Source organism: Heterocephalus glaber, unplaced genomic scaffold (assembly GCF_053883595.1).
Source record: "Heterocephalus glaber isolate CG9 unplaced genomic scaffold, H.glaber_assembly_v1.0 deba00000122, whole genome shotgun sequence".
NCBI lineage: Eukaryota > Metazoa > Chordata > Mammalia > Rodentia > Bathyergidae > Heterocephalus > Heterocephalus glaber.
In genome coordinates, this window is record NW_028258138.1 from 27,800,711 (window position 1) to 27,824,737 (window position 24,027).

Genomic DNA, 24,027 nt, shown 5'->3' on the forward strand with positions numbered 1-24,027 from the left:
CTAAAAGCACTAAAAAACTAATGATTCTATTAAACCCCATAGCTCAATCCATTCAGAGTTTCTAGATATCAAAGATATTTTAAGTTCTTAGGTTATACCAAGTTCAGTCAAAACTGGAGACTACTCTCCCTTTGGTGTTCTGGCAAAGCTGTGTGAGAGCTTTCTGTCATGACTAAATCTCTTTCCTGTGCGGTTTCATTCTGAATTTCTGAAGAATGCCCTCCTAGGGAATTACATATGGGTTCTTTTCCTCAATTTAATCATGATTTATTGGTAAAGGTAGAAAAATTAGCAAAACAGAGATTGTTACTCTGATATATACTCATACAGTTGCTTGAAAAGACATAAAAAGGAAGAAGGAGACAGGGGGAAAAGACAATGAAGTGTGAAGGAAGAACAGTACAAAGACAGAGAACAAGGTCACAGAAATCAATAATGAGAGAGTTGTTTTAGGAAGTAAGATCAGGATGTAAAAGGCATCAAAGCATCAAAGAAGATAGCAAAGACTCAGGGTTCTCATGAGACTTCATTCATTCCACTTGTACACACTTTTCACACTGTTGTGTGTAATTATATACACACCTAGTCTTATTTTTTATTTTATCTGGGCATTGAGAGAATGAAAATAAGTTTGTCTAAAATACAATACAGTCATGTAATAATTTCTCATAAACCAAAATGGTTTCCAAGAAAAGAAAAAAAATTTAGTCAGACAGAAAGATGAAAAAGACTAGCTCATATATAAGGTAGTGATCTAAAAATTGAAAAAAACATAAAAATTCTGATAAATATCCAGAAGATGAATTGAAAACAGAAGTTATTCTCATGTAATACCAGCTTAAATGTTTAAGTAGTATCCAAATATCTGTCACTTCCTTAGTAACATACTTTAATATCTGGTTTTAACACTCCTAAATGCAGTGACTTCCTTTTGATGCTATCCTAATCAATATGATCATGTCTCTTGAATTTTATCCCATACTTTGAAGTCACAGTTTGACTCATGAAGAATTCCCATCCTTCCTTACAGCTGTTGAGTTGGGAGGCTTCACAAGAGGAAGTAGCTCCCATGGCTCTCCCCACACTTCCTTCCTGGTTGTGTCATTCCTGGGTCTGGGTCATCCAGCTGCATCCAGAGGATGTGAACATTACTCACAGTGAAACTGTATCTGGGACACAACTTTTTAAGAGACACATCTCTCAGCTTTGATTTGTGTTAAAATTTATCAGAAAGTCATTCAAATCTAAAAGATGTGGTCAAAACTGATATATCCGGAAAGTATCCATTATGAATGTGATATTGTATATCTTTATTTCCATGTTTTTACCAATTTCTGTACTTAAGTATTCTCATTAATATTTTTTTCAAAAATTTTGAAGGTGGGAAACACCTTTGGATTGTAAATTGTGACAGAAAGACTTTCTGAAAAAGTTTTTGAAACAAATGTTGCTTCACAGGCAGTAGAACCTCTCCTCTTCTCTTCTCGCCTCTTCTCTCCTGTCCTCTCTTCTCCTCTCCTCTTATTTTTTGTTAAGCAAGTGAAAGCATTCCTAATAAGTATACCCTAAAAAATGGCTACCTATGCAACTTGGGGGTTGGACACAATAACAGCTTCATAGGAGGGGATCTAAAGAAATGTTTCCAGGCAAGCTGATTGGATTAGGCTACTATGCATTTGATGGTTTTTCTACACTTAAAGTTTGCTGTTAACACTTCAAGAAAGCAAGGCTTACCTCTTTGAAATAACTATTTTGAGCACTGTGGCTGTCCTCTTGGCTTCATGTTTGAACTTTGAAAATTTGAAGATCTAAAGTATAGTCTATTTCCTACTCCTATGTGGAGTGGGGTGTATGCATCTTTTTCTCTATTTTCTCTGCATCCCCTGCCATTTTCAACAAGCAATTCTTATTCCACAGTACTTTACAGTTCTCTGATTTAAACAACGTCATTTGTTTCTTGAACTTCTTAATGAACAAAAATAAGCATAAATAGTGTATAATTTGCTACAGGCATTATTTTAAGGAAAGGCAGTGAATACAGTTATTTAAAAATGTCTTAGGCTTATCTTTTCTAGACAGGTCAATCTTAGTGCAGAGATAGGTGAGGAAAGAGCTTATGTGACTGTTTTTTCTTTGAGATTTAAAAAAATAAGAAAATAAATTCTGATGTTCAATTTCAAGGCAAGTGATAAAGATCAAAGACTCATTTTATTACAATATTTTCATTTTTATTGAACAGATTCACTTTGGACTTTGGCTTGCATTTAGAATGTTTACCTTTTAATAAGTGATCTGTTTAAATGTGGACCAGAGAACAAGGGTTTCTGTTTTACAGTTCAACTTTTGACCTTGGGGGATGAATGGGTGGAGGCTAAGAGGAAAAGTCCACTGTGTTTCTACTGAACTTTTTACCCTTAAAAAAAAATGAGCAAGTTTAAAGTTCACACAGTGCACAAGAGGTCTCCACTGGGGATTTCTGGTATTATTAACTTCCTGACCTCCGATAATTAAAAAGGAAGAGCAGAGCAACCTCAGACTGTGACTCAACTTTGAACTTTTAACCTTTCAAGCAAAGTATTTAAATTGTAAATGGTAGACCCTGGACGCCTCCTTATTGCTGTTAACTTCCTTCATCCCTGGTCACCAATTTATAATCTAGGCCAAAAGCATAGTCTGATCCTTCCCTTTTTATTTATTTAGCCTCTTTAGCAGAAAGGACTGAGAACACTGTTTACCTAGAAATGACAGATACTCTGGTGAAAGACAAGTTATGCTTCAGGGGTCACTGAATATTGGAACTGGAAGGAACCAATGATTACTTGTCCAGCTCTCTCAGTTTGGAAAGAGAATACTGAGAACCAGTAGGTTGACTGACTTCCTTAAGGTCAGAGGATTAATGGAACAAAAGACCATCTCTGATTCATTGACTGTTTTGTTTCAAGATACAGGATTCAGGCATGATTGGGGGTAAGATATATTTTCCTGTGCAGTAACATTGTCTGGATCTGTGTCTTCTATTTTTACATTCAAACTCCTAAGGAGGAAAAATAACTGAATGGTGTCAGGAGGGTGACTTCTGTGGCCTTGTTGGTTGTGTAACCTTAGCAACTCATTTAACTTTTCTAAGTTGTGATTTTCTGGGTTATAAGAAATTGAGAGGATGTAATAATCATGTAAGATCCTTTTATGACATTTTTTGGTTTAATAAAAATTTTTCCTTAAGAATTATCTTCCCCCTTCTCCCCCCTCCCCCCGCCTCCTTTCCCTTTTTATTTTTAGTGCTGGGGCTTGAATCCAGGGCCTCTTACATGCTAGGCAAGTGTTCTATCACTGAGCTACATTCCAAATCATCTTAGGAATCCTTGCTGAGATTCACGTTTAAACAATATATATACATAATCGTGGGCAACAGTTGGGTTTTCTTAACCTGGAGAATAATGCTAGAAGGCTGTAGTCTTAGAGTAATTTTTTCTGTCGTGCTGGGATTGACACTAATGATGAGGTTCTTACTACTTTGAGCAAAGGAAAAGCTCAAAGGAAAAGAGTAACACAATGTAAGGAGGGACAAGAGCCAAAGAGAGGAAAAACTAAAGAAGCAAAGCAAAGAAAAATGGATTGACCAGGAGAAGGGGCACTAGCAAGAAGCTGGCAAAGAAATGACAGCCTCCTCAACTGGACAGGGATCCAGCCAAGGCCTGCGATATTGACAAAGCCAGCAAATACTTTGTGAATCTACCGCAGCCACATGCTGCTAATACCAAGGCTTAGACAGGCAGCTCTCACTGGCACTTGTACAACATGCAGCACGCAGGACAGTCGTGTTCTGTGGGGCCCCCTCTTCAGAGCCTTGTGCTATTTGCTAACACCTTTATTGCCTCCAGTTAGTTACTCACACCACTCTCCTTCCCATCTGTCAGGGAGAGTTCCCTTCCAACATTCTGTCCTCCTTTTTATATACAAAAGAGACCCTCTCCATGTGGCTGCAAAGTGTGGAAAGATACTGAACTCCAAAATGAGGCACGTTTGGAGGGGGATTAGCAAAGATTTTCTCACATTTCTTGATCTCAACAAACATGGGGGATGGGACTATATAGGATAATGCATGTGACCCTTATACAGGCAGCTGGATGGGAAGGACAGAAGGGGTGTGGCTGGAGGCCCTTTTTGCACTGTCCTAGAAGCAGGGAATCACTGCCTGGTCAAAGTGGCAAACAGCTGTACTGGGCTTCTGTCATGTCCCAGATATTTACCCACTCATTTCCACAACTATTCTCAGCTGCTTTAAACTAGTTTGCGTCCACTTTCCCAACTCCTCTGCCCTCATTGTCTTTGCTGATAGTTTATGGCAGGTGATTTCTGTTCGAGCAAGGGATTGCTCAAATGTGAGTATGTCTGGTCAAGCAACTGAAGTTGCAGATCAGTGAGCTGTAAATAACTGTTAATTGGGGGTTTTGGTGGGCAAAAGTACCTGGTTATTTTCTCTGCCCTGTGAGTTCTATTCATTCACTAGATTCCTCTCATATTTTCTAGTCTTGAATACATCCCTTCCTGTGTAGATGCCTGGAGTACAGTGACATTACCCTCATGAAGCGTTGAGGAAGGAAGTCACCAAGCAGAGCCTGCCTATCCTTATGAAACAAGCCATGTTGTCTCATGGCACTACCTTCATCAAAATCTAGAGAGAAAATGAGGCATTCGCTTTGCCTGCCAGCTGGAAAACATTGCAATGCAATGTATCACCCTTGTGAAATTAAGAAAAATGTTTTATGCCACTATTATCAGTGATGGGCTAAAGCAAATTTCAGGTGGCTTAATGCAGAACACTGATGGTCACTCTTATTTATTAATTTTTCATTTTAAAAGAATTTGGACATTAAAACAAGGGAAGAACAGAGAGGTAAGCACAACGAAGAGAACCAGTGCCAATTCACTTATGTGTATTATCTGAAGTGAGGATCCTCCTAAAGCTGGGTTCAGTAATCCACCTGGAAGACCGGAGAATCTGAGGGCTAAGAAGGGCAGCCAAGTGCCTCACCCTGTTTGAGAGCTGCCTCAGTCCCTTCCAAGGTAAGTGGAAGAGAAATAAATAGCCTTTGCTGACTCTAACTAAATAGACCCCCAGGTTGGGATAGGGCTAAAACCCTGGCTCAGCGGTGAGGCCAACATCTTGCCCCTAGAAGCAGCCAAAGGCTGATGGATTCTCTGCAGTTGCCTATAGTCTCTGGCAATATTACTTCTTTTGGCATCAATATTTGAATTGATGGTAAACCTGAAACAAATTGCAAAATCACACCAGCAACCCCCCCCTCTTTTCTTCCTCTAGCATTTTGATAAAATAGACCACCTTATATTTGTCTAATATTATTTCTTTGATTTGATGTGCCCAGCTGGCAAGAATAACTCATCTCTGGGGATTAATTTTAGTAGCGTATCCCTGCAAGTGCCAGGAGTTCCAGAGCCCTTAATGGAACTTTGGCAGGCAAGACAGCAATAATTGTACAGCAGGTACAATGGGAGTGGGAGGCTGGTACTGCAAGGAGCTGTAATCTTCCTTTTCCCCCCAGCAGTTCTGAAAGGGAACTAGTATCTAAATTAGGTGTTATTTTAGATTGCAACTTGTCACATCCAATAGAAATGACCCCTTAAAGTAGGCAGATGCCAGTTAGAAATTTATTGGTATCTTGGGATGGCAATTGTTGGCTCATTTATTCATCCAAGCAGTCATTAAAATAACACGTATCATGCCCACCAGAAGGATGTCAGTCTCCAAACACAGAAATCTCTTGGTGATCTCTAAGACATAAAAGGACAAGTTGTCTACTTATTCAGTGCTCCAGGACAGTGGCCATGACCCAGAGAAGCTCTGATGTTTTGTGGAATATTGCTTCATATCTTAAAGCATTCCTTTAAGAGCTAGACTTGACTTGTTTTTGAGGGCCAGAGAGTCAGCCCCACTTTTCTGCTGAGGGGAAAAATGATGAGGTTCTCTACAAATTTTTGGATGGACCTCCCTTTACCTCTTCTGACTGTATACAATTGAAGGAGACACTAATTTATGTTTGGAAAAGCTACAAATTGCAAGGAATCATATAGGCAAAAAGATAAACTTGACCTTTTTTGACCTAAAAGGAGGAAAACCTTTTCATATGTAATTGTAATTGTAAGGGTAATTCTGGTAATGATGACAAAAACAAAACAAGTTTATGGTAAGTTGCTTAATAAGAATCCCAGAGAGAAAGGTTATTTTATTAGTATAACAGGATAGATATAAACACATATTGAAAGTAATAATATCATAGATTATTTTGAAAAACACAGGCACTCAAAACCAATTGCAATAAGAATGTTGAAAATTGAGCAAGATGGATTAAGCTAATATAATAATTTCTTAACCGTTGAAAAATGGTAATGTTTGAAAAAATTTGAACTATTATTATTAAAGATTCCAGGAAGCCAGAGACTTCTGGGTAATGTTTAAGTCATTGGGAATTGATCTGACATTTAATGGTAAACGTTGATTCTATAATGCCGAAACAAGGTCAATGGGTCAGAAGACTTCCATTACCTAACTAAGCTGACCTCTTTGCATGACATATCAGAGTATTGATCAAGTTTGTTATGTGGAGTTGGGCAGAAAGTTCTGTACCCCTCTTTTAATGTTCTTTAAAAACTGGGCCTAGACATTGTATTATATTTTGCTCTAATCTGCATTTCTTTCTGATCCCAATAAAGGGGTCTTTTTCTGACTTGATTTTTCTCTTTTTTATTTGGCTGTGTTCCTACATACAACTTAAGTCTCTATCTGAGCATCCTGTATTCAGGATTCATTCACTTAAGGTGGCTTCCTATTGCATTTTGCCTCCAAATTTTATTGATCTCAAAACTTGAGTGTTGGTACCAGGCTGGTACTCAGTTTTGTTGTTTTTTTGTGCTGTGGTTCTGAATGATCAGAAAAAAATTTGCATCAGCTTAACTGAAAGATATATTCTATTTTAGCTTGTGTATATTATCTCTTTTGTACATTTAAGTGTTGATTGCTTTCTCAATTTACCTATTAATCATTATCTTTTATTTGATTATGGAAACATTAAGCTGGACTTCCTAGATACAAAGCAATTCCTTCTTAGATTTTAAAAATAGAGGAATCATTCCATTTCATTTCTAACAGTGTAGAAATTTATAATGCTTTAAGCTTTTCTAAAGTATATACTCATTTTATTCTCATAATTCTTCTGTGAATAGAAATATATAATAGTTGATAAGAGAAGCCTCACTTTTTATCAACCAATTATATTACATTTCCATTGCAAATGACTAATGTAAGCCATAGAAATTATTCTACAAGGGACCTAGGAAAACTGATTGTTGGACCTACATCTTTTTCATGTTGTTAATGTGAAAAGTGCTTTATTCTGAAGATAATCAAAATGTGTGGTGGAAATTGTTAAGATGTCCACCACAATCAGTAGCCTACTTTTTTATAGGAAGATGGAATCTTAACAGGGTCAAGACTGTCCAGCTGCAGACTGTGTTTTCCTGCTCCATCAGTCAATAGGTATGTTCACAAGACTAAGCCATCTCCTGTGAAGTGTGAGCAAGTGATGGGTACCATTTAAGCCAAGCCTTGAAAACTTGCTGCCCCACTTCAGGTCTTTTTTCCTAGCCATGGACTGACTCGGTGACAGTGAGAGGGACCTTAGATGTCAGATGAGAATGGAGGCATTATTCTCTTTCTGGGTTAGTTACACATGACCGAGTAGAGCAAAGCCTCCTTGCACCCTCAACATGCACGTGCGCACACACACACACGCAGTGACTTGAATGTCCAGCATAGACTGTTATTTGAGAGATAAGTCTGCTTCCATTTTATCGGAACTACTGCATTTGGGGGACTATTTGTTTGCTTCAGTGATTTAGCCTGCCTAACTAATGTAAATGACTACTTGATTTCACTAGAAGAAAATCTTCAAGAGCATTCAAGTTGGGGTTGCTGATGCCAATGAAAATTATTAAGCTTGTCCTTTTACTCCTTCTCTCCATCAGATATTTGATAGAGAGAATAAATGTTAGGAACAGAGGAAAAAATTATAAGAGGGATATGTGGAGGACAGAGGAGGCAGTATGGAGGTGGGAGCTGCCCTATAGAAATATTCACACTTCCCAGGAATGAAAGTGAATAAAAACATTTAAAAATAGAACAAGAACATTCCTCCCCTCATCACTCTTTAAAAACTTTTGAAAAGCTTTTATCAAGTATTCTGAAATCATTGTATATCAACAGGTAATGAATTCTAAATTCTTGTTACTTTTATCCATTGTAATGAACAGAAGTTTTTTTTTACTGTACAGTGAATCAAATATGAGCATTAAGAAGGTTTCCAAGATTAAAAACAGGAGAACAGTTACTCTGTGCACAAGGTACAGAAAATAACCTCATTTATTCTTAGGTCTTGTCCTACTAAATTGTGTCTGTTGTCTTTAATGCTTCTCACTTAGATCTTTATCTTAGTAGGTCATCTCAAAAGTCTTGCATGCTAGAATCCAGAGAAATACAGAGATAAGCATCACCAACATCCATTGATGAAATAGCTGCTTGATATCCTCTAGAGGTGCTCCAAACATGCATTCACATGAAAGTAGACCACATAGAAACTTCAGGGGATCTCACAGGAGAAATGGGTTTGGGGGGGCGGCGGTAGTGTGTGCAGTAGCCCCCAATCATTACTGCCCATGGTATCCGATCTGCACCTGGCACAACTTCAGAAAAAGCCATGCATTCAGGCAAAATCACGAATGAGAAAAAAGGGCAAATTGCTTTCTTCTAATGTAGTAAATAGGGCATGAAAGTTTTATAGCTTGCTAGTAGAACCAGTTGTACCGGTTGTCTACTCACCCATAGGGTTACCCTTAAGGGAGAAAATGTTTGTATTCAGCAATTACCTCAAGCCCTATGCAAGAATGAATTTGATGTGTTGAATAAAGATCTGAGATTAGAGTTATGCACATGGTTTATTAGGATCAAGTTTGAAACTTGAATTATTGTATTTTTTAAAATTTTCATGACAGTTATAGTTTTCACTTCTGTTTTCGGCATGAGGAAGTAATAAAAGACAGTGTCCTACTTTTGCATTTCCTTACATGTACCCTTATTGTTAAGGTTTGGGTGAGTTCTCATATTCACTTACATTATTCTTCCAAGTAATTTATTTCAAATTTGGGAAATGATCATTTATTTACTAGCTACAGGTCACCTCTCTCTGCAGTTTGGTTGGGGGGGGATAATTTTAAAGTAAGAAATCTGCATAAGTTGTCCATTTATGTGCCCATCTAGGTGGATATGACAGAGAGGATCACCTACTTATTGCAGAGAATGCAACAAAGAGAGAAGACAGAGAATCCATGAAATCTCAAGATAATGAAATGCTCTGCACAGTTATTGAGTAGCAATACCAAGGCATTTCCCTTTTAAATTCCCTTTTCTTTTAAATATCTCTCAACAGAGTCCAAGTGCCTTCTCAGTATGGCTACTACTGCAGATGTGGATGAGAAAAGGAATATATGCATGGGTGTATATTGAGTGCATCACCTTTATTCCTCTCTTCTAGTTCAGCTAGTGGGAAGTATTTTTTTTATTACTTGATATGTTGCAATAATAAGGAATGAACCCAGGGCCTTCACACTGAGCTACATCCTCAGCCCCCTTTTTAATTTTTTTAAGACAGGATTCTCTCAGTCACTAAGTTGCCCAGGCTGGGTTTGAACTTTTCATTCTCATGCCTCAGCCTCTCAGAGTACTTGGATTAGAGGCATACACTTCTAAGCCTGGCTGAATGGAAAATATTCTGATACTGTTTTTTCATTTAGCAACTTGTCTCCTTTGAGGAAGAGAAATCGGGTTCAACTTTTTTCTGGCCCTTAGGGAAATATTCTAGTGAAGCTGAAATATTCTAGTGGCGAAGCTGATTGATTTTATTACAGCTACTGTGCAATCTCAGCTGAAAGAAGAAAATTATATTTTTCTTCACTGAAGATTGAATAAGAGAAAATAATCTGAATAAATATTATATGTTATATTTCATTTTTAAAGATATAAATGGAGTAGGTGCAGAAGTTGCCTTTGAACTTCAAGTCTAGAAATAAATATATACATATACATATATTTTACAAATTCATGAACAGGAATTTGAAAACATTATATGAGCTTAATAACTGAGTGTTCCTATCCATTCACAAATTAAAGTTTTCAATACATTCAAACTACTTTTTATGAGCTTAGAGCAAAATCCATCCTTCCTTCTCCTTCCATTATTTGAGATACTAAAATAAGTTCCCACTCTTCACATTTTACTTAAAAAATCCAGCTGTACTGCTGATAGCTATCTTTAAAAAGATAACCCTTGTGTCCTCTTCCCTGAAACTTCAGGTATCTAAAGCAAATCCTGCGTAGAAATTTTTAATATCTGAAACAATCAGTTTTCTTGACTCTAATGATTCTCCAGGACTGTGAGAACTTAGGTGTGCCAGAAAGGCATTTGAAAGGAACAAGAAGTACAAGTATTAGGTTTGTTCCATTCAAATTAGAATCACTGCTTTACTGCTTTTTTTCCTCACCCCACCAGTAAAATCTGCTTCTCTAAATTTTTTCTGTCCCCCAAACTCCAGCATTCTGGATGGCAAAATATGTGAACATCCTATTAACAAACAACTCATATTTTTTTTTCAGTAAATGGAAGAACATAGTATTGATTCTTCATTATTGAAAAGACATTGTTGTCAGAATAGGTGACCCTGTGAGCAAGAAGGAGAAATTCAGCCTGTGGCCATATCATGCCAGGATAGTCTGAAGCTGGCACAAAAATGAAAGGGAGACGCCTTGAAAATGAAAGCTCCTTGCATACTCTTTTGTAGCCAACATTTCTTTTAACTTCTCCGACGAAAGAGAATGTTTCTCAAGCAAGGAACAGCAGGGGTTATCTTTTCTTGGACAAGTTAAAATCTGTCTCATTGTCAGAGGAGACAGACCAGGTCAGAGAGGACTCTGCTTTCAAGAAAGGGATTTTAGAAGTTGTGATGTTGGTTCAGGACAAGAACTCACGATGGCATCTCTCTTGCTGCACCACAAATTGCAGCGCTGATTTAGAAATTATACATATGACTTTCTGAGCCATGCCAAGAACATTTTTTTTCTATTTTAGTGTTATTGGTGGTTAGATTGTTACATGTGACATCTTTTCTTTTTTGGTTTAGTTTTTGAGAACCATAAATCTGTACAAATAGAAAGTCGATAATGTGTTTTTGTAGCCACATCACTGCTTGAAAAGCCAAAATCCTACTATGCTAGATATGTTCGGCAGACATTAAAAAGAATTAACAATTTAAAGAAATATATTTGTATGTCTTGTCTCTCAGACTTTTTCCTTTGAAAAATTCCAAACCTATAGAAAACTACAAGTATAGTTCAGTAATCACTCATACACCTTTTATGTAGATTTGAGCCGATGGACAAGCCACTATCCATTCGTGGCTCTTGGCTTCTGGAAAAACGGGTTACTCCAAACTGAAATGTGCTGTTCTGTATGTCTTCCTAAAATACAGCTAATTTCTAAAGTTTTTATGAAAGTTAAATAGATACTTTGGGCCTAAGCCAAGCATAAAAACTAAATACTGTATATAAATAAAACACATGTAAAAACACATATGCTAAATATATAAATGGAGAAGGTACAGAGGTTGCTTTTGAACTTCAAGTCTAGAAATAAATATATATACATATAGTTTACATATTTATGGACAGGAATTTGAATAAAGTTATATGAGCTTATATGTAGGGATCAAAAACTGTAGTGAATGTTTTAAGTTTTTTAAAAAACCTACCACAGTAAAAGACACGTTTCCAGGAATGATAGGATGAATGTGTTTGCAACAAGGAGGAGTATTTTGAGTGGGATTAATGACAATGTGTCTTCTACTGTAATAAAATTTTAAATGTTCAGCATATTTTTGATTAGCTAGCACATATATATGTGTGTGTTTACATGGGCCCATGTGTATACATATGTCTAGCCTTCATTTTCAATTAATCATTCAGAAAAACAATGATTATCGGGTGAAGGTATAGGCATCCAGATGTTTTAAAACATCTTTGATAATCCTCTAGCACAATAAGGACCAGGCCTACTGAATATAACCTTAATTATTTTCACATAAAACCTATCAAAATGTAGAAATAACATAATCTCTCTTGTTTTGTAAAACAAAAACAAGTTAAAAGTTGAAATCTTGAATACTAAGGTATTACTTTTTAGTGACTGATTTTTTACTAGGAAGCTTGGATTTAAAACTCATTTATTTGAAAGCTTCTTTTATCTACCTACTCCAGCAAAAGTGTAAGTGTAATCATAGGATCATCTTGCATTTGAGATTAATTCTTATTCAATAATTACTACCCAAAAGATTCACTTTTGATAAAACGGTGAAGTCTTTAGAAATGTTTAAGGGCCAGCTGTCAGTGCCAATGAACCTTTTTCAGTCCCCTCCCACAGTGTGTGACAAGATTGTTTAATAAATAAATAGAACACATCCAAATGGGGGATGTCTCCTCTAAGAAGTCTTTCATGAAAACTTTTTGTTTGCTCTAGAATAAGTCTCTTATTTTTCACACAGTACTGTGTCATTCACATTGGTAAATAAGTAGGAATTTAGAACACTGACAAACTTGGCTAAAAACCAAGAAAAATACTAAAATTGATCAAAATGCCTGCTCAAGCTACCACACAAAATACCACAGACTGGGTGGCTTACACAGTAGAAATTGACTATTCAAAGTTCTGGAGACAGGAAGTCCAAGATGGAGGTGCTGGCAAAGATAGGGTTCAGTGTGAAGGGGCTTTTCTTGGCCTGGGGGAAACCAACCTTTTCAGTGTGTTTTCATATGACTTTTTGTTTGTCAAATCTTCTTTTATCTTTTTGAGGTGCTGAGTTTTGAACCCAGGTCTTAGAACAAGCTAGGCAAGCGCCCTACCACAATGAGTGACATCCAGCCAACATGACTTTTTTTTGTTTGCTTGTTTCTTCTCAGTTCTTGAAATGTATCAGATTTAAGTCTTACCTTTGTGATCTCATTTTGCCTTTATGATTTCTGTGAACTTGTATCTCCAAATTGATACAGTGGGGGTTAAGACTTCAACATATGATTTTCTGGGGGGAGAGGTACACAATTCAGTATATAGTGCTATCTAATAATTTTTTTCCTAATACTGGGGATTGAACTCAGTGACTTTGGACTCAGTTACAAATGCAGCATTTTTTAAGATTTTTTAAAAAAAATTTTACGATTGGGTCTCACTAAGTCACTTAGCTGCCCAGACTGGTCTTGAGGTTGAGATGCTAAGCCACCCAGAGCATAGGGATTACAGATGTGGGCCACTGTGCCTGGCTTTTTAACATCAAGTTTTGACCCCAAAAAAGGCATTGATGATGAAGAACAGGCTAGCTTTATGCATATATGTGTTTATGGCTTAAACATTCTCTAATGAGAGCTTCGAAAATATTTTATGGCATTCCAGTATTGAATGAGGAAATATGTTAATAACTTTTATCTTTTTTTACAAAAAGCTTGGAAAATGAAGAAAAATTAGGAAAACTAAAACTATCATATACAATTGTCCCCCAGTAGTCATGAAATATTTTTTCTAGGACCTGCCCATAGCTACCAAAATCTACAGATACTCATTTCCTTATATAAAAAAGTGTATTTGCATATAACCTATGCACATCTTCCTGCATATTTTAATCATCTCCTGATTACTTATGATATCTTTCACGATATAAATCTTTTGTAAACAGTTGTTACACTGAATTATTTTGAGGAACAAAGACAAGAAAAATTCTATATATATTCGGTACAGTTGGAGCTTAAAAAAATATTTTCTATCTGTAAGTTGGTTGAATCTGTTAATGTAGAACTTGCCAATATGTAGGGTTCTCTGAATTATTCAGGTTCTCTGAGAATCATTTTTCCTAGTATCTCTTCTCTATATATATAAGAAAAATCTTGGACTATATCTTTTAAAAACTTGGAATCATATATATGAGAAATATGATGCATCATGTTTTCTTCTTAAAATTATTCTGAGGGTTTTCAAAATTATTAATTGACTTATTAAAAACTTCTGTACTGAGAAAGTTTTGTTTTCATTTTTCATTATTGAACATAGAATATGGGTTAATCCTTGCTTTTGTTTATTCCTTGTATATAAATTGTTAGTACAGGTCTGGTTATTTTCTCAGGATAAATCCCAAAGAGTAAAATTACTAGGTCAGAGATTTAGATATAAACAAGTTTTAGATATTTGATTCATACTGCTAAATTGCTGCCCAGTAAAATTTTATTAAACAAAACTCTCACATGATATTTAACAGGGACAAGTGCATTTGCCAATACCAGTCAATATAAAAGCATGTTTCCCAATTTATAAAGCAATCTGCATGTATTTTTATTTGACAAGTGAGAATTAATCATTTTGTTTTTTATTTGCTTATTTATCTTTTTGTTCTTGTATTTGTGAGTTGCCTTTTTTCTGACTTGTTTTTCCATTAATTTTATTCAATCTTTCCTCATATAATATTGTAATTTTTGAAAGATTAAGGCTTCTTTTGACTTTTGAGTTTGTGTATATATCTTTCTTGAAATTTTCATACTTGAGTATTAAATTGATCTATCTTTTCCTCCTTGACAGTTGTTCCTAAGTATAATATGCATCAGAATATCTTATTATCAGATTGCTGGGCTATTATTCTACAATTCTACAATTCTAAAGTCATAGCTTATTGCAATTTTATACATATTTGAATCTATTGCTAAATTTTTTCTATCTGTTCCAATATACTGTTTTAATCCTATATCTTTTTGATATATCTGATAATATGATCAATATATTCTTCCCATTATTCTTCCTACTCGAAAGTATTTCAACAATTCTCATGTTTAATTTCTTAAATGAGTTTGTTAAATTAAAATAATCTGCCAAAATGTTTTAGTGGAGTTATATTTAATTTATAAAATAAATTGAGCAGACTTTACATGTATGTGATGTTGAGGCTCACATACCAATATATTACATACTTGTACTTATAGCTTCTTTTGTAGTTTTCCAAAAAATTTCCCAATTGCTTTTATATAGGTATTTTGTATTTCTTTTTAGGGAGGGGGTGGTTTGAGATAGGGTCTTGCTTTGCAGTGCAGGGTGGCCTTGAACTCATTATGTAGCCCAGGTTGGCCTCGAACGCATGGTGATCCTTTTGCCTCAGCCTGTTGGATTACAGGCGTGCTCCACTATGCCCAGGGTTCTGTTTTTGGTTTTTTGTAATATTTCTTAAGTTTATTTTTGTTACTGTGTATTTAAAAAATTTCTATTATGAATTATAAGTAGAATATTCCCCATACTGTTTATAAGTGATAGTTCCAAGTTGGTATCAAACTTAACTTTTTTAACTTATGTAATCAAGTAACTATTCAACTCTGTATTATGAGTTTCTAAATTGGGTTCTTTAGGATTTTACAAAAGACAATCATGTTACATCTGTATATAATGGTAAATGATTTCTTTTTTTCAAAGTTGTAGTTGTCTTGCCTTAATAGATTTGCAAGAACCTCTATAGTATTAAAAAAATGTTGCTAGAAAGCACATTTATTTCATTCATTTCCTTAATTTTACTATCTAAAACATTTTAACATTTAATCATAGTTAAGTATCCTTCTGGCTACTGATGTGAGATATTCTTCATCATATTAAAGAAGACTTCTACATCTTGTTTTACACAAGATGTATTAGCTAGACATGTTGAAACATTTTTAAGTATAATTCTTACTTTGTAATGTCATTTTTCCTATTATTGTTTTGGAGTTCCTCAGAGTGAACATGTAATTTTCTTCCTCCAGTCTATTTAATGTGATTAAATTTAAATATTAAAATTTCCATACAAAGAAAACTAAGTCTTGCTCTACTTGTTTATATATTAATATAGTACTGTAGTCCTCATATCTTTGTGGATGTGTTGCTATATCATGTTCTGTTATAAAATATATGGCAAATAATTTTTAAATGCTATTTAAAATATTTAACTTTTCTGGTTGTTTACTAGTCTTAAAAGTAGAGCAGATTCAAGGTTACCATTTGCATTCTCTGTTGCTTTTTGAGTGACAGAGAAAGGAATGGTGCTACAGCAAAATTCTAGCAGTTTTGAATAATCCTGAATGAATCACATGAAAGTTTTAAATCATGTGTATCACAGTAGAAAAAGCACTCATGTACTCTGGGATTATACTTTTCTTAGATTTTATCATAAGTGGAAAAATAAAATAAAAAATAACATTTTATTATCAGTAACAACAAGGCTAGGGTTATATTTTTTGTGGAGTTTGCCAGGTATTGGTATCATGGTTACTATGTATTCATGTGTATAGTTATAGCACTTAACATAATATATACATACATATATATTTATATATATAATGCAAGTGTATATATGTGTGTATGTTTGCATGCATGCCTGTGTGGATGAATCAGACCATTAACAAATGGATAAATATAGGTCCCATTACTTCAATGTACTACCATTTTGATATTCTAGGAGTGAAGAGAAGTTGTAGTTTAATGCCTTTTAGGTCTCATTTAGCCTGTGTTTAATTATATTTATATTAAATCCTGCATTTGTAAATCTCCTGGTTTGCATGTTCAAATAAATCTTTTTGGTTTTCATGCAAAATGACATTTTTCTAGCTACCAAAACAGAGTAAACTTTTTCTCTTTTAAAATTGTTAGTTGGCTTCAAAGCTCTCCTGTGAGAAAGCTGCATTAGATTAAAATGTTATGATTTTTAAACATTGTCAAGATTGATGCCCCCCAAATCAAAATTTGTCGTTCCTTTTCTTCTATTCATTTATGAAAGAAAAATCACATGAGAAGTTATAAATAAAAAGATTTTTTTCCAGATATTTCAGAACTTGATATTTTCCAGATATTTCGTATATTAAAGTGGTTCCAAAGCAGGGTAAAATTTAGCTTAAACCTGCAAAAGAAAGGCCTTAGAATGGTGAGCAGAGGCAGATCCTTCCTTCCCAGTTCCAAAGACAGACACTCTGTGCTTCATTCTCCATCCCTCATCTGACTCTTCTTATAAGGCATCTATATCCAGCTTTTCCTTCCCTTCACCTGGGGCCCAAGTGAGAGGGAGAAAGCTTTATATGTTGTACACTGAAGCCCACTTGGAAGCAAACCTAGGCTGTAGAAGTTAAGCAATGAGAGGGAACAGAGAAAAGAAAGGGAAAACATGCCAAATTAGTCAGGATTTTCAAAAGTTTTCCTACTCATTTTTAAGACAGGGATTCATAGAAATGTATTTCTTACTTTTGGCAAAACTAGAGGAAGTGACAAGCCACACTGCAGAACTGCTCTTAGGGGAACATTAGCTTTAGGGATATGGGTGGAGGAAGGGTGATCAACACTGAGAGAGAGGATTAGGCTTCTGAGTATCATTGAGCTTGCTGTGCCCAGAGGGAGAAGGCCAGTAGGTTGGCTCTAGGAGCTTTGGTGAGGTTCAAATAGTAGATACTAACTTGGGAAGCCCTAATGAACATTTAAAACTGTAGGATTGTTTGAGGTGTTTCAAGGAATATCAGAAGATATGTGACAGTGAAGAATCCTGTGAAGAGTGTAGCAGTATTCCTTAAAAAAATGTAGTGTGTGAAATTCAGTGGGCTAAAACATTTGAAGAAAGTGTAGGAAATGCAGATTTGAAATTTGGTCAATTGAAATTGTATTAGGTTGCTAGGGTTGCCTTTAAAACTACCATAATATAGGTGACTTAATGAAACAGAAATGTCTTATCTCACAATTCTGAGCTAGAAGTTTGACATTAAGATGTTGACAGGTCCAGGGTCTGTCTTAAATCTTTAAGAAAATCCTTCCTTGTTTCTTCTTAGGCTCTGGTGGTTTGGCAGCAATCTTTGATGTTCCTTGGTTTGCAACTGTAGAATTCCAATCTCTGCCTAAGCTGTCATGCTGTTTTCCCCAAATGCATATGTCTTCAGATGGTTATCTTCTTATAAGGGCACCCGGAATATTGAATTAGGAGTCAACATCATTTTAGTATGAGGACCATTTTATTACTAATTACATCTGCCACAACTCTATTTCCAAATAAGGTCACTTCCTGGACTTCAACATTAACTCTTTTTGAGGAATTCAACTCAAGTCTGATAACAAATATAATACATAGTATAAAAGTTGATTAGTGAGTCTCAAGTGGACAAGGGAAAGGAAACATAAGAAGATAGAACAGGAGTGAAGTATAAGAGTTTCTGGGATTCAACATGTGGTCATCAGCACATAAGGAAAGAGTCTTGAGTCACCAAAAATATCAATCTAATAAAATAATATTGAACTGAATGCTTTGATTCATCAAAGTTAACTGTGTAGTAATTGAAATTATATTTATGTAGTACCGTTATTAAACTTCTGTATCATTATGTGTTTCCTATTAACTCCTAAGGCAATGGTAGCGAACCTATGGCGCAGGTGCTCCAGCTGGCTAATAATTGAAAGCTTTAAAAGGTTCCCCTTCATGGTCTAAGGTACTCCAGTTTTAAAACATTAATACTGATATAACTGATATAGGTTTATTAGAATCTATTATATAATCTATGTAAATGTAAATATAAACATTTCTCATGCTCTCTATAGTTTTTTATGATTCCTAGTATTACACATTTACTGAAGGATGCAAGTTTGTCATAAAATAAAGGTCTGAAATGAGAAAGTCATTTGCACTATATAATCTGATACATTTGTTTCCTTCAGAGTCTAAAAAAATAATTTAAGTTTTCCATGATTAAGTTAAAAGCTGTTTCTATTAAAATTGGGATCTGGGGAGATAGCTCAATGGTAGATTGCCTGCTTACCATGCACAAGGCCCTGGGTTCAATTCCCAGAGCTATACACACACACACAAAATATCTTGGCCTAAAATTTTTCAAAGCAAGGAAGAGATTTGAAATGTTTCTGAATTTTCTCTGCCAAACATACCTCCTATAATTAAATATTTATATGAATGTGCTGTGTATATACTGTGTAATACAAATGGAATGTGTTTTTTGGGTACCAATTTCTATTTTGATTAATTACATAGATATTAAAACTGCATCAACTTTAGGGTTGTTGATAGTATTTGGTTTTAGTAATAACTTGAATCATGAAAATCACCCACAAAGGCAGTCTTGTTTTCTTCTTATACTCTCTCTTCTTAGAAAAATGAACGGAATTGTTAAAGATGAACCTGGCCCTTCTCAGGAGCTACAGTAGTGGTATGGTCCAACTCTGGACCTGCAGACATTTTTCCTTTAAGACAGGGACGTCCTATCTGAAGGCTGTGGTGTTTGTTTTGCGTGCACAAGACAACCACACCACCCTGAAAGGGCCCACAGTCCCTGAGCAGGTTCAATGTTGCCCTCCTCAGGAGCACTTGTGCATTGCATAGTTGCACTTAATCACCAGATAGCTCAAAACCAGAGAATTGAGCTTCTATTTTAAAAACAAATCAACAAAAATAATAGAGAAATTATCATTCTTTATCTAAACTGGAGGCCCAAACAAATCCTCCCTGATTCAATGTGCAGATTCTGGTTTGACCTCAACTCCCTACCAGATGCGCTTGTTCGCACACAGGCAGCACTTTCTGTAACATTGTGGGCCAGACACAGAGATTTTTCCAAATGTTCCATGGGCTTTTGGCAACCTTGCTTTTTTGTTCAGCTTTTAGCTGGGTTGGCTGTATTCTTTTTAGGTTTGTCTTTGGGAAACTGCTCCCTGCTGGGCTTCGGTTGATGGGTAATGCCTGAACTTAGCAAGGCAAATTGGTAATTGACCCTGAATGGACCCTGGACTTTGGAGCTTCCTGGATGATACACTTGCTTACCCTGTTGTTATCAGTCAGAAAACCTCATGAGGTGATACATTTCCAATCCCCTGACTGTCTTGTGACTACTGGAAGGTATTAGGCAAGCTCAGTCCAGAAGAATTGTCATAAAGTTGTTGACTGGATTGTGTCAGGAAAAGTTTAGCATGTCCTGGCAACTTTTATGCACACACTAACTCTGAGAGGCCAAGGGTTTTATGTAAAATAGTAACTAAAATTAACTCACCAACACAGCTTTGTTTAACAGACTCATGCATTTTTTTGTTTTTCTTTTCGAGACAGGGTCTCACTTTGTAGCCAGGCTGGCCTCGAACTTACAGAGATCCTCCTGCCTCAGCTCCCAAGTGCTGGAATTACAGGTGTGCACTACCACACCTGGCTCATATATGGGGCATGTCAAATGGCTGAAGGATGCACTTTCTCAAAGTCAATAACAGAGGGACAAGGAAAGAAAAGGATGATTATGTAAGAGAGAGCTTGGACAAAGACCAAGCCAATACCAAAACAGCTGTCACTTTCCCCTGTGCTTTCACACGGATCCAACTGTTCCACACAGCAGAAAACCAGAGTAAAATGAAGATAAATGTATATGTTGTTTGTTCGGATTTAACTGTCACTATCACAGGACACACTACTCTCCTTGGGAAACTTTCTGTTTCATTAATCATGCTTTCTTTTGAAAATGTGCCTAATTTTAAGTGATGTAAATTTTTACTACTTTACAAACAGGCTTTGAATGTTTAATCATATTTGAATGATGCTAAGATTTCTGTATTGAACATGAGAAAGATTGTTATAAAATGTAGTAAAATATTGCTTTATGTAAAGAGAGAAATATTTAATAATTTTTATTTTCATTTCTGTACATCATGGGTCAGGTTGCCCTAAGGAGTTTCCTGAAGAACAAGTCTATGAAAGAACTTCATCATAGATTCAATTAAAAACATGAAATGAATTCAGTCTCAGAACTTTTAGTATGCATAGTGTTAATTTCCTAGAATAAGATGAATGACTGCTATCGTGAATAATTTTGGACAAATTCTCATTTATTTTTTAATTTTAAAGAACTTAATGAATTTGAGACAAAACAACCTTTTTTGTTCAGATGAAGGTAGACTACACAAAATAAAATTAGGAATATAATTTTAAGCACAACTTTAAAATAAGATGTGTGTTATGGTTTACATCTGGATGTCCCCTCAGAGTTTCATGTGCTCATAGATGGCGCTTTGGGGAGGTGATTGATCATGGGGGTGTGATACTCATCAGTGGATTAGTTCATTGATGATTTTATAACTAAATGTGGTGTCAGGAAGTAAAGCTTGGTTGGAGGATTTGGATTACTGAGGGCGTGACCTGGAAAGGTCTATCTCTTTCCCTCCTTCCTTGATCTCTTCTGGGCTTCCCTCTACCAATGTAATGAACAACCCTCCTCTGCCATGCCACTCTGCCTTGGAGCCAACCGATTATGAACTGAAACCTCTGCAAATTGTGAACCAAATACAGTTGTATTTTTCCTCCTTACAGTTGTAGGTGTTTTGTTATTGTGTCTCAGCAATGAGAAAGTAACCAAGACAATATGTATGTTTTAAAGATTGATCTTTCTTTTGATCAAAGACAGACAAGTTACAGAATTGTCTTTAGAGATTTGTTTGTATAATGCATTTAGTTCAAATGCCCTATGATGAATGTTATCATTATGTATGCCTAAAAATGTACAAATAAATGTTGTGCTATAAAAAAAAACCAAAACAAAAAAGAAAAATGGAATAAATCACAGTTAATAATAGAAGATTAAATTATTTTTTAAATATAGATAAAGTAGGGGGATTTTTACTACTTTTTTTTTTTCAGGAGCCAATAGGAGAGAAATTAGAGTGGCCAGCAGGGGGATTCTTTCGGGTTTCCTCTCTTTCCTCCTTAAATTGGGAACAAAACTGAAAATACATATTACTCCTTAGTTTTATAAATAAGGAATGAAGGGGAAAACCAGGCTGCTACATTTGCATTGCTTCTGCTAGTCTAAACAAAACAGATTTTCCTTCTCTGCAGTTACTTCCTCTTCCGTTTCCTTCAGTCACTATTCTTTCTCAAACCCTATAGAGTGTGACCCCTGCTGTCCTGATTTGGCACTGCAGCCTCTTCCTCAATTCCTAGTCAAAATTCTATCTTCAAAAACTTCCCAGGAAGAATTAGAGTGATTGGCTCTCCTCCCTACTTAAATTAAAAGTTAATTATGAGCAAAGAAGGGTATTCCAATTCCATGAAGTCAGGGGTAGTTAAAGAATCCTCCTATTTCCTGAACCTCTATTTCAGAGGGAGTTTGAAATCATGAGCTTGAGCTCAGGAAAACTAGTGAGTGGCGATGCCATGTGACTTTTAAGAATGCTGTGATTTCTCAGGAGTTCGGCAGGATATGAAAGCCCCCAGGACTGACGAACATATTCTAATCAATTTTGGGATACAATTGCAAATTATCTTCTCAACCCTTTACATATGTAACAATTTACTTCCTCTTTTTCTTTCTTGTGTCATTTTGTAAATGCAGACTCAATGACTTTAAGGATAGGGCAGAACAATTCACCCGATAGTGAATAGAAGGTAAAATGGTGACATTTTGTGTTATACAAGTGAAATCTCAAGAGAAATTGAAATTGACCTCATGTAATTTTTCAAATAAGAATTAGGTTCTGGCAGTGGAAGAAGGAAGTATATATATATATATCTGTATTGAGTTTTGAAGCTCCAATTGGTTCAAAAGTCAGGAATTTCAAGTTTAATATGTAAAACATAAAATTATGTTAGAATTTTGTCTTAAATTAGAAACAAATGAAACTTTGATTCTTGAAATAATACAGATAGTAGAGAAAGGACCTACTTTCCAAACTGGCATACATGACATTAGAATATACGTGGGCTATGGGAATGACAGGATGAGCCTGCAGCTGCTTCATTTTATGATAATTTACATGCAGATTGGGGATAAAGTATTAATAATTTAATGGGCAAACAGTGGTTTGGTACTTTAATTAGGACTGTGTTATGAAGTAGAAAAATTCAAAGAATTTGTGGTCTGACATTCACATGTCGAAATCCTTACCTCCAAGTTGCTGGTATTAGAAAAGCGGTTTTTAGGGTAATTATGTCACTAGGAAAGAGCCCTTATGAATGAGATTAGTGTCCTTATAAGAAGCTTGAGAGTGATGCTTTAGCTCTTCCTCTGCATGTGGGGACAGCAAGAAGGTAGCATGCATGAGTTGGAACTTGGGCTTTCATCAGACACCAAATCTGCCAGCATCTTGATCTTGGACTTCTTCATCTCCAGGGCTCTGAGAAAGAAATTTTCATTATTTATTAGCTTCCTACTTTATATATTTTGTTATAGTAGCCAAGACATAATAAGACAGTTTGATCAAGATGAGCCTTTAAGAAATTTTGAATGTGCAAAAGTATGATATAACATGACTTCTCCAAGTATACTCCTCAAATAAGTACTTTGGTGGCCAAACTATCATGTTTCTTGTCTTGGAAGAGTGGGTGATTGATGTGCCCTCTGGAAATCCATTTAACTTCTCATGCATTAGTAAAACTGATCACAGCTCTTAGCCCAATTGAGAAATTATTAGAAAATTAGCATTGCATACCTGTATATTGTGTTAAGCAACTTATGTACAAACGTATAAATACAGCAATAGAAGAGCTTGGGTTCTATCGAAGAGGAAAAGCAGATAGAGGACTAGGAAGCAGAGATATCATAACTTACTGCAAAATCATAACTGTGATTTATATGTGCTTGCATAGCTTTGTCCTTTACCAAACCTTAGTTCTCAGGGTTACCCTTCAAAACAGGGAAGAAATGCATTTTTATTACTGGATGATTTAACCAGTAGCCAAGATTATGACTTATAACCTTGGATTTTAAGATTGTCTATGTGAATAATTTGAGGCTGAAATTTAATAGGTTCCCTTTCTGCTCCTAAAAGAAGAGGCCAATAAGAGAATTCTTTTACCTAGTTGTGGTTTATAAGACAATTCCTGGGAATGACATTACAG

At 35.6% G+C, this 24,027-nt stretch overlaps 1 protein-coding gene across 2 annotated transcripts in view; it reads left to right on the plus strand.

Annotated features, from left to right (window-relative positions):
* The window catches only part of LOC110348635 (uncharacterized), a 161,865-nt gene extending 140,370 nt beyond the window's left edge, over positions 1-21,495 (plus strand). Inside the window, exons 4-6 of one of the 2 annotated variants that reach the window (XM_087213815.1) lie at positions 4,531-5,067; positions 18,553-18,634; positions 20,257-21,495. The gene's annotated coding sequence lies outside the window, so the exon portion shown is untranslated. The remainder of the gene's footprint in view (positions 1-4,530; positions 5,068-18,552; positions 18,635-20,256) is intronic. The other variant, XM_087213811.1, reaches the window with a different exon arrangement.
* The last annotated feature ends 2,532 nt before the right edge of the window (positions 21,496-24,027 follow it).